Genomic DNA, 11055 nt, shown 5'->3' on the forward strand with positions numbered 1-11055 from the left:
ACAGTGCTGATCCTCCATGTTTTATCAGCTTTTCTCTGTGTGATAGCACAGCCTCCCCTGGGTCAGAGACCTTTTTAATCTGCTGATTGAAGAATGTGGTGTGCTCTTACCTGGGCTGGGGAGGTGGGTGGGGCTTGGGGGCATGGCCAGGTATGTGGATATGCATGCCAACATTGGCACATGGATGGATGGCACACAAGTGCTGTAATGGATGTAGAAATTGTTGTCTGAAAATGAGATACACAACATACACAGATACTACTGTATCTTAAAAAAAGTTTTTGGTGTACAAAAACTGAAGGTTACTCAAACATGCTAAAAAATTCTCTACAAATCAATAAAAAATGAAAATATTGCTTTCTAAACAGCACTTACATAACATGGGTAATTACATTATCTTTCACAAACTGTACTATCCCAGCACTAACCTACCCAATGCTTCCTGAATTCTGTCGTGCACCTTGGCCCTGTGTTTTTTCAGTAAGGGTGGTTGTTGTGCTTCTGTGGGACGATGCCAGATTGTCTTGTGAGAACCAGCAGAGATGAACATAAATCCGTAAATCCCTCACAATTGTAGAATGCAATCATTGTGCAATCATCATTTTTTGACTCGTTTTTTTTTTCTATGATTGCCTATTGAAGTGAAGTGGCACACATTTTGTCCTTGGTGTTTTTGGATTGTTTCTTTGGGCTGATGGTGAATCCAGTCCAGGCATACTGTGGACCCTTTGCCCTGTGACACTCTGCACAAAGGATGACTCAGGCTGAACTTCCGGTCTTCTTCAGGTATTAGTGCACTAATGTACTGAGAATGTGATGCAGAACGGTTGAGCTGAGCCAGAGACCTTAACAACATTATCACCGTATTGCTCTTCCCTTTGTGCTATTCATCCAAACTAATAACACTGCTGAAGCTTTAACACTTTGGCATGGGAATGAGAGGTACATTTATTGTATTATATTTAGGGCTGTATTGCAATTACAAGTAACTCAACACTCTTGGAAAAGGTGTTTGGAGCTGTGTGTCATACAGTTGGTATGTCATACAGCCGTATGTGCAAATGCACACATGCACATTCACATGTAAGTGTGCAAACACACATACGTTCACACAGACAAACACACACACACACACACACACACATACAGCAAACCAGAATCAATATGGATTGAGCTATTCCGAAGCTGACATCTGAGGAAAACAAGATGAGTTTGATGCCCAAATCGAATGCATTTTTCACCACCGATTGCATCACTTTTTAGAATTACAAAACACTGACGTTAACCTTCAGAGGGTTGCATGGCCTTGTATGTCTGTATCTCTCTGAAGTCTTTCTGCCTCAGCTCCCCTGTCAAAACCAGCCCACAGCAGCCTCTGTTCATTACCTTTCATTGTGCACCGAATTACTACACAGTGAAATCTGGGGATTATTTAGCATTGAAACCTGGACACGTTCCCAAAAGAAACAAAGGCATCACTATATTGTAAACATTCTTCAAAAAATATTATGATTAAATGATAATATTAAATATTAATATTGGATATTCAACATGATTTCATATTAATACTGTAATATTGTTGAACAATTAAATATAAATAAATGATTAAATATTAAATGATATTAAATTTAGTTTTATGTCATCATCACATTTTGACATGTATAATACAGTGTTCTACAATGTCAAAGTGTTTGAAAGGACATTATGATGTGCTCATAAAGAAGGACAAAAACATTATTTATATGATTTAAGTCCTCCATGGAAAAACATTTTGAAATTTCTGACCTCACAAGCACATTTGAGGGCATATAGTCCAAACCCAAAAGGTGACTGTACAACAATTTCATACATGTGGTCAAATGCATATGCTTCCAACCATTACTGTATGTTACAAACTTTCAGTACAAACCATGACTATAATCAAGACCGTGGGTCAGCTGGCATGGTTATACCCTGTGTGAGCTTCATCATGATGTTTGAGGAAAATGGTACTTTGTTGCACATCCTTTGTGTAAAGAATGTGTCCTTTATTAATAATGGTTTGAGAATAGAATAAGAACAATATGATGAAGGATAAACCAAAAGACATTTTATACCAAGCATGAAATATGCCAAGGTAATTACACCATTGTGACAGCGAGGCATGTGCTGCCTCGGTACTATTGTTATATTTTTTGTGTAATTGCACTGTGGGTTGGGGTTAGGTTTAGAGTTCTGTATAAGGCCTAAGACTGTTTAATTTAATTTTGTATGTGGGATGCACTGGTAATATCTAGAAAAAAGTAATAAATAAAAAAATGCATGATGATCAGCACAAGTGAGTTAAACTTAGGCACCTTTTGAAGCATTGTTTTAAACTAAGTTTATACACGAACCAGCAGTGACAAAAATATAGTTGTTTCTCAGAGGAGAGAGAAAGTTCACTAGATGTTGCACTTCAACTTTCACGCAGTGCCTCACCATTCTGCAATAAAGTATGTTTGATTTCTCAGGTCACAAGGAGTTTAAAGGCTACCTTTAACACTCCGGGACTCATTGCTGGGGCCATTTTAAGCCCTGTTGTGTCGTTAATGGTTTTGGTCAGATGAGGTTTTCCTTTTCCAAAGGTGGAGGTGACTGACAAATGGACTCTATTAAAGTAGGTAATAATGGAATGAGAAGTATTGTGGCTTGGAGAAGATTACCGGAGCAAAAGTGTAAGCTGTATCCTTTAATAGTTTGTGAGTGGTTGAGCGTACATAGGCATCAGCAAAACACACACGCACACACACGCACACACACACACACACACACACACCAATCCCCAGTTTAACCACTATATGTAGGAATGTACTTCAAATCAACACACACACACACACATTTTCTTTTTTGGCTCAACATTCATCATTGAACATTGTAAAAACCTGAAAAACAATACAGAATGTAACTTGATATAACATGACATTGACACAAAAACTTACTGTCCTTCTTTATCTCTTAAGACATAAGTATGTATACACACTAACACATTTAATAACACTTATTGCTGTTGAAATAAACACCAACAATGCATGTATCAGTAATTTCCAATGCAGTAATTCTTTTGTAAGCATTTATTTGTGGGCCATATTGTAAACTGTTACCATGGTCATCAGTGTTTATTAATGACAGGTAAAGAATAACACTCTTATTTTTCACTTATAACTATCATTTCTGCATTTTATTGCATTGTGTTACGGACCAGCTATCTATAAAATAATATTTTTGAATGCATTTATGTGGTACCTGTATCGCTGAGAAGGCTAAAATACTCATACACTGCAATATACCATGGTTTTGTTTTTCTGGCTGCAACACAGACAGAAATGGTCTCCTTTACCCTCACTGAAACAGCAGAGAGATGCTGGTGAAGTGGACACTGGCCAGTTCTGTCAGCAGTACACTCGTAATGTCACCCAAATGGCAGAGCACTCAAAGAGATCCCTGCAGTTTGTAACTGTGGACATGGAGCAGGTTACGTCTATTCTAAAACAGTGCACTTTCAAAGTCAAGAGGGACATATCGGCAGAACTGTGAGGCAAAAAAGCCTGGATTTGCTCTGGAAAAAAAGGTCAGAGCAGGCAAATATACTTCCTAAGGCTTCATGGGAACTGGGGAGGCTAGAGTAGGGATGGTGACCTATTCCCTCCAAATGGACACTTCCAAAACTGGAGACTGGCTGCCTTATTTTGTGATCACATCTAGAATGCTAACAACATGATTGCAGTACATCATGGCAAGCATAGTTCACCCCACACAGGTGTCTAGCAGCAAATTCTTGAGATCTCCAGGCTTTTGGAAATGAGCACGTGCTTCATGTCCTTTGCAATAGTCAGCTGTTAGCCACATTAAGCAGTAACTGGCAACATCATCTTGTTCTTTTAACCTTTGCCATGCTGAGTCATGTGAGTGGGTATGTGTTTGTCTGTGATTGGTTATCTGGAGCTTAAAGGTCCTGGTCTCTGTGGTGAAGTGGTTTTGCCCAAAAGAGTGTGGCTGGACACCTCTTGTGAGGGCCATTGGTTTTAATGCATTTGTATATTGTTGTTTTATTTTTGTTTTTACCGTCATAAATGTCATTCAACTATATTTCATGATTGCATGTGTTTGTAGCTCTGCTAGCCATTTCAACCTTAGCCTCCAATGCATCCAGCACTGTGTCAGGCTGCTCTGCTTCCTTCATGTACCCGGGCAAGCTATTCCTTTCATTGCTAACTGTGTGAAAAATACTTAATGTCAGTGTGAAATTTGATTTGAACTAATTTCCTCCTATACTGTCTTGTTCTGCTGAGGGAACATAACTTGACATAATGTAGACCCTGTAATACACTTTATTAATCCATTTTAATAGTGTGGGGGAAAAAAAACTTCAAACCAGAGCAACGTGGCTATTTCAGTCCAAAGTGAAGAACGAACACGCTTTGGACCATGACATCATTCTGCCAGTGAGTCAGTGTTACACAGTCCATCCAACAGCTACAGTGAGTTTTCCATCTCTGTTCAGATAGAACTATTTGAGAAGAAGCACTTAGAATTTGGAGAGTCACCTAGCAGTGCAGGGATTCCACAGGGCAGACGGGCAGAGTGGGCATTGGATGCCTGAAGCTCCTGTGTGAAAGAGGTCAGGTCTAAGTTTTGTTCGGGAGCCAAATGTTATGAAGTATCCAGAAGCCCACATGTCAATGTCAAGAACACATACACAGACAGCTTCATTTTAGGTACCATGGAAACACTGTTTTGTACCTGCATATGCTTATTTTTAAAAAGCAGTCAAAAAGCACTGCAATTTACATTTCAAATGATGATCCACCGACTTCCTGCAATGGCCAGGAACATGCATAAACAACAAAGACGGCCGGAGATGTTCTGAAGTGCCCTTGGCTGCTATTACAAAAAAACACATTTTTATTCATCATCAAAGTGCATGTTCACAATCACTATTCACCATAAATGAGCAGTCCGTGTTCATCTGTTGAACAGAAGACAAAATATGATATATATCTCTCCTTCTGTCTGTCTCTCTCTCTCTCTCTCTCTCTCTATATATATATATATATATATATATATATATATATATATATATATATATATATATATATATTATATATATACATGAGTTAAAAATAAAAAAGACACAAGCCAGTGCCACAAAAACTAGTTAATATAACAGTAAAACTGTTAATATGTTAATATCAGCACAGGGCCCTCTACCTGGCCTGCACTCGAACCGCAGGCAGTCAAAGCTCTCCCACACTCTCTGTATAACTCTCTTCCCTTGTGCTTTTCTGTTGTGGAGAGAATGTGAGTAGGCATTCTGATCGTGTGTGGTAGGTTACCAGGAAGCAGCAGAGATCACAGTTTTAAGGAGGAACAGAAGAATCAGAAAAAGGATCCTGAATATGATATGAACCAGGTCACATGGCAAAACAGCTAACATTAAAAGAGCAGTATCATCTTCACTGCAATGCCAACTGGAAATAAATCAGCACCCAACTGGAAATAAATACATCACTAACCGCTGGTATTAGTGTAATTTAGTTGCAAAGCCTTCTACCCGTGGTTGTTCTGACAGTCGACAGAATGAAATCACTTGGTCCTTGATTTGGCATTATTACTGGATCCATAACGGTGACATAAGAATGATATGCCCTTGGCCCTATCTCTGCAGTCATTTACACAGTCTCTAAAATTCCTGCTTGACAAGTAATGTAAGCCACAGACTGCAGTTTCTCAGTGCATGTACATCTTTGGCTGAAGAAGCGTGATAATTTTTCTATTATTCTACACTGAGATTCACCTGCTGTTCTATATGTATTTTTTCTTTCTTTCTTTTTTTTTTTTTAAATTAACAAGCTTTCAAATTTGACTTTTATGAATAAACCATTGGGATTGTTCTCCAATGCAAACAGAGGATTATCCTCCGAGTCAAAGCAAACTGAGAAAGCACTGTTTTTGGAGCTTAACACTTGGATTTGGAGGCCGTCCAGAGAGTGTGTGATTCATTTGGCCAACGGAAGCAGGAGTAGGAGATGACACGTCGAGGAAATTAAAACTAAAGGATTCATTGTGAGGACACAGGCAAACACAACATAATGACCCCCATGCTTTCCAAGGGCATTTCTCTACTGCATTAAACACTCTCAGGTCTTGCACATTAACCAATATTTCCATGGGTGCAGAGCCATCCAGTACAATGCGCTAAAGTGTCTGAAATTGAGTGCATTTACATTTATGTCTGTGTTCATCTCAACTGAAAGCCTTTCTGAATGACACATGCAACTGCCACTATTGTTTAGTTTTTTCTAAACTGCTATCCCCTTTTTCCTCTCAGCAGAGGTCTCCCTTCCCATACAGGCTCAGCCAGGCTGTATTTGTAACATTTGTATTTGTATTCTCTGTTCAATGATATCGCCAAATGTAGGTGTGAGGGAGCAGCCTTCTCCTGTCCCCAAAATGACTGCAGTGTCTAATGTGGTGTTAATCATGTTTTTATTGTTAACAGTCTGAATGTGATCCTTAATTTTTCCAGTGTACAAATAGAAAGTTCTCAGTTTCATTCCAAACAGGTTAATTGCTTAATTGTCCCACTGTTAACCATCTACATCTGTATGAACCAGCCATTGGTTAATGAGCCTCACCTGCCTAAGCAGACCAGTTAAATACAGGTGTGTGGCTGGACAGCAGGAGAAGTCACTGTTTTCGTCTGCAGTTGACTGTGTGCTGTGGCCGATTCCTTCTGTTTGTTGGTTTTTAAAATAAATTATTACCATACTGTACATACATATCAAAGGCTAAGGAACATTATTATTCAGAAAGCGCTAACACGTAACAAAAGAAAATTACTTTCAACTCCAAATAAGTGAAAAAGAAAGACAAACAGGTGGGACTAATTTTACTCAGATTAGACTTTGATGGTCCTAATCAATACTTACTGAACTTAAGTGTGTGTAAACATTCAATTTTAAATAATAATATAATAAACTGGATATACAGACAAATGAATTCACATCGCCTGCTTTATGTTATTCTTTTTCTCACCTCATCATTCCTAATTCTCATGTCGGCAAGAGAGCTTTAAAAAATACCTCCATTCTGATACACGATGTTTCCAATTCCTCCTTGAGTCCAAGTTTCTTTGCAGCCAAACAGAGGAAACTCTTTGACCCTGAAACTCAGGAAATGGTTTTCAATTTCCAAAGGTATGATCCATGAAAGAATTACATACACATATCTTCCTGGCTGACAAACTGACTCGAGACAAAAAGTAAGCCAGATGCAGAAATCATTTTCATAACCTGACTCGCATAGAATGCACCTGGCTGACAGATTGATCACAATGGCCTCTGTGAGAGCACTCATGATGCAGCGGCTGTCTGAAAACCTAAACGGAGAGGGAACATCTCACTGCCTGTCCTTTATTTTAAGGACATTTACTTGAGAGGATCTCTCCCAGCTGGAAATCCACTCCTGTCTGAATCTGAATGTTCTGGGTGAGAATACATTCATTTTATAAATACAGTACAGAATGTATAATTCTGTAAGCAGTAACTGGTATGATTTTGCATAACTTTGTAGAAGAATTGTAGAAAGTCTTCCCAAAACTCTAATACAGAAGACAATCCATTCTCCTGTGAAACTATTAACCATAAAAAGATACCACCTCCCTCTGCCATATCAAAATTTTATTGCATTTTATGTGTTGACAACATGTTGCATCATGTTACAATCCAATGGCAACCTGCATGTCTCTATCCACAAAACTGTTTTCATATGGAGCCGTTTAGCTCTCTGACGGACTCACTTGCTATGTGGGAGATATTCCACACAGGATTGCAGTATTAATAGTAGCTATGCTGTATGAATATTTGATAGTTTATATCGTAACCCTGTCTGTAATTGTCTCCACACAGTAAGTGAGTCCATTGCACAGTTAAACAGCTCTGCATAAGAGTATTGACTGCCATGCGTACATTGTCATTAGCTGCTAACATAATCTGACAACCTTGGCCTTCTTAATAACATATTTTCATTTATTAATGCTGTACCATACATAAAAAGTGTATTTCATAATGATAATGTGCTTGTCAATGCCTTCATCCTAAATATATTCTTACAAGCTGCCACAGTTGAAGTCCAGTGTCTGTTCCCCATTCTGTACACACTTGATGTATTCATACTTCCACAAGGGCATTCATTGGGTTTTGTCATCTATTTTCTATGTAGATCTTGGGTAGGAGGCACATGTTGGAAGATTGTTTTATTCAACTCAATCCAGTTCTCAGTTCTATTTTTCCCCCAGAATGTCATGCCACTGAAAATATTTACCCCAGCACTATTCTGATTTCATTCTCTGACTGAGCTCCATGAAGAATTCACTCCATGTGTTAAAAAAACCCCAAAAACCTTGGCACTCTAATTCTTCCCCATCTCAAACTAAAGCCTGCCAGCTGATAAGTCCTGGCTCTTGATGTCCTAAATTGTCCCTTTTTTGCTTTCTGAATTCTTGGTGCTGTTTTGTTTTGTCTCTACCTGTGCTGATACTGCAATCGGCTGGCCACACAGAGCTCATTCCTTCTATTCTCTGCTCTCTGACTTCCTGCATTTCTTTTTAAGACACCCTCACCCTGTGTGAGAATCACCCAGTATTCAACAGCAAGTGGAGAAAACACCCGGTCACAGGAGTATTGTGCCAAAAAGATCAGCTAATTACAAGACAATCATCTCTATAAAACTTGCCCTCATTGGAATGCACTAACTATGGCAGCACACTCGTATATTATTGTCAGGAGGTTCCAACTGCACAAATTTATTAATTACTGGTTTTTGGTCAGTTCACAGTCTTACAACTGCAATGTCTTCATAATTTCAGACAGTTGACCCAACGTAGAATAATAGTCTAGTAATGTAAATTCTCTGATGATACATGATACAGTATTACTTAACAATACTGTTCATCTTGAAGCTTTAAAAACTGAAATGGATGAAAATGCCAAGACTCATTAGACTTGTGTTGTTGTTGGATGTGTTTTCCAGTCATGTCTTTCAATGATCAAAAGATCTCCATTGGTTGCATGGCTGCCTGATTAGATAGCAGGGCCAATTTGACTGGCCCTGTCAGTAGCTTGGGGAGCTCAGATTAAGAAATGCTGGTTTGTATTCTTCTTCTTCTTCTTATTCTTATTATTATTATTATTATTATTGTTAATATTAATAATAACAATAATAATAATAATAATAATAACAACAATAATAATAAAGTGGTACTCAAGGTCTAAAGTTTGGAAACTTCCGTCATGAGACTATATGCCAAAAATAACAGCCTCTTTGCTGACCTTAATCTATCAAAATTGCCATAAAGTGGATCACGTCCATAACTTTGTCTTGAATGTGTCAGCACAGTATGTTTAGCAGTTATTTTTACCCATTGTAAAGCAGTTCACTACCAAAATGTCTACATTGATTTGAGCAGAAACATACTTCTGTCTGTAGGCAGTACATCCCTCACGGATAGCAGCTATAAATTTGATTCTCAGTTGGGGAACCGCTGTTCTATCTAGCAAGGCTAGATATTTACTGAGGCAAAGAGTTATCTCTGGTTAAGAGCATCTGCTAAGTAAATCTAAAAATTAAAACTAACATATTGTGCAATTGCTTCATGCTAAACAGAAAGTCAATCATAGATTGCAAGTTATGGATTCATTCACAGCAAATGTGTTCTGCACTGTATGCTTTGTAAAATAGTAATACAAAAACTCCTCTAGGGGCAGGTTTTGTGTATAGATTTATTCCGGGCATCTCACTTCCAGCACATTTAAATTTTCTTCTTCCTCTGAAGTGCCAGGATTCAGCTTCTGCAGTGCAATGATACTGTTTTGGAAAATAGACAGGTGTCTCTATTTCTCACCACATTAGTCTTTGATCCCATTACAAAAAAATCATTTCAGGATTGTGATTAAACAGAATTGTGATTATATCATTCACATACTTGAAGGCTAACTGGTTCCACTGGAGCTCTTTATCAATTCAGGTTGAACGGACTGAAGTGTACATGAAATTTGACAAGCTTTCCCTTCTGGATAAAGGCTTCGAATAGTCTTTCTTCATTGACACTGTGGAGGATCTTTCTTAAGACATAACAGCCTAAGGTAAAAGAGATCTCATACACTTTATATTATGTTTGTATGAACCCCTGCATTAATACACTGCAGTTAAATACTATGGGACTGCAAACTGCCATTGGACTGAATGTGAAAGGGGTTGGCACCTCCTTGAGAGAGATCTGAACCCCTTTTCTCATCACACAGATAAATTCTAATGGCCAACATTATTACCAGCTGAGCTAAAGGCAATTTGCCCCTAACACCATCGGCAAGAACGGTAGCTAACCAAGTCTCAGGGAGTGATCTCACTGATGAAACCTGCTACCCTACTGCCTATATCCCAGGCTCACAAGCCACTGATTTCAGTTCTGCTACACTATTCATTCTCATAATTAGCTTAAGCATGATTTGTAGTGAGGGTTAGTGTTGGTCTGTTGTTGTTATATTTTGGGTTGTGGCAAGTTTAATGGTATAGTTGAGGTTGGTCTGGACAACCTGTGTAATTATACAAACCTAACTACTATGCAGTTGCTACACAGCAATCTGCACTTATACATGAAATGTAATAGACTTATTACAATGGTATATCCCTGGCATAATTAGACAGATGCACATTTGCATCAATAATAGTGGACAGTGGATACTATAAACAGCATAATGCAGAACAGCAGATGTGTGAACAGGTATTACCTGTCCAGGCATCTTCAAATCAAGACAACGACAAACACTTCTTCTGCCTGGGCATGTCCATGTACACCTCTTTCCACAACAAGCATATTTCATTTTTATTTTTACGTTGAAAAAAGGAAGGAAGGAGGAGAAGGAACACCTCATTCTTTCACCGGTTAAACGGTATTGCCACTGGGTCATTTTCAACCCTGACATCAGGCGCCGTCAGCAAAATAAGCATGAGTAGCAGTTATCAATATTCTCATTA

Source organism: Megalops cyprinoides, chromosome 9, assembly GCF_013368585.1.
Source record: "Megalops cyprinoides isolate fMegCyp1 chromosome 9, fMegCyp1.pri, whole genome shotgun sequence".
NCBI classification, from domain to species: domain Eukaryota; kingdom Metazoa; phylum Chordata; class Actinopteri; order Elopiformes; family Megalopidae; genus Megalops; species Megalops cyprinoides.